The following is a 1,667-nucleotide window of genomic DNA, read 5'->3' on the forward strand; positions in this document are numbered from 1 at the left end:
CACCCTCGGTTTTGATCCTTCAGACCCAGCTAGGCCTCCCCTGTTGCAGGCCTCTGACACCCCTGTAGACCCATCCCCCCGCTGCGTCCCCACCACACCGGGGGTCTGTGGCTACCCCTGTGACATTTAACACTTTCCAGTGTGAGCATCACCTTCTCTACTCGTCTGTAAGATTACTGGTCTTTGTGTCCTACCCACCAGTTCTCCTGACGTAGAGAAAATGCTTGGACGTGTTTGCTAAATGAACCAGGAAGGCTAAATTAGCTCTGCCTCAGCAAGAGTCAGTGTTACAGGAAACGATCTGGTTGAAGACTTTCAGCCCCGCGAGGGCCCTGTGGCAGCCAGGCCTCCGATGAGCCCCCATCCTGGAATTCAGACCTTCTCCAGCCCCTTCCCACAATGCATCTGGGCTGGTCTGCATGACCAACACAATAAGATGGACATGACAGCATGTGACTTTGAAGCCACTTCCGCCTTACTCGGTCCTGGAGGAAGCCAGACACTATGCTGTGAGGACACTCACGCTGGCCCGTGGAGAGGCCCCCGGGCGGAGGAACTGACGCCTCGTGCCCACAGCCAACACCAGCTTGCCCACCGCGTGAGGGAGACACGGGGTGGGGGGCAGACCTCGCGCCCCAAGCCGAGCCTTTGGATGATGCAACCTCATCAAAGATGCTGGGCCAGAACCACTCCTTAATTTGCTCCTGGAGAAATTGTGAGATTGTGTGTGTTGATGAAGGTTTTGAAGCCGAGGGTGACGTCAAGTCCATTGCACCTGTACCTGCCCTCACCTATGAAGCTCGCTTTCATGGCTGCCATGAAAGACTTGAACGTCCTCCACATGTCACGGAGCCCAAACAATAAGATATTTGCCCTAGCTGTTTTCCAGGAACTTGGAGTCAGCTGTGTCTAGTTCAAGCCCCAGCCACTTAAGGCTGCTTAGGACCACTGACCCTCCAACTGGGCATGCACAGGTATCTGCTTAGTGACCTTTTGTCATCAGGAGCCCAGAACGCCACCTTCAGAACCGCTAACTCCTCCGTCTTCTGAGCAAGCTCCCGTGGAAAAGCCTGCAGCTTAACACCTGCTCAGAACAACAAGGAAACTCACCTTTTTCTTATTTCCAATCACTCCGCCACGCCCCACGCCTCAGACTACGCTGCTTCCTTACCCCATAAATACCCCAGGCCCTCGCCTTCGGGGAGGTAGATTTGCGGTTTGTTTTCCAGTCTCCTCATCCGGCTGCCTCTGCTCTTTCTCGGCTGCAAACCTCAGTGACTCGGTGTCTGGCTGCTACGCAAACTGAGCCAGGTTTAGTAACAGTTTTTACGGAATTTCTTATCGTAGTCATAGGTAAGTACAGACCCTGATAGGTGAGCTGGGTTGGAGCTGTCGTGGGGAGACCTGGGGAGAGCCCGGTCCGAGGGGCCTCATAGGCCCTGTGGTTTGGACCAAACCAGAGAGAGCAAGTTAGTGCAAACCTCAGGAAGAGAAACCAAGGCTCGTCTCCCGGGGCCCCAAACAGGGGAGTAGGTCATAAACATCAACCAGACGCAGCTGTGGTCTAAGGCCTGCTGCCCTCTGTCCCTGAATCCTGCATCCCACTGGACAAGGCAAACAAGCTGACCTTGAAAGCCCTGGTCTTACTCAATCTCTTGACTTTACAG

Source organism: Phocoena phocoena, chromosome 2 (assembly GCF_963924675.1).
Source record: "Phocoena phocoena chromosome 2, mPhoPho1.1, whole genome shotgun sequence".
NCBI lineage: Eukaryota > Metazoa > Chordata > Mammalia > Artiodactyla > Phocoenidae > Phocoena > Phocoena phocoena.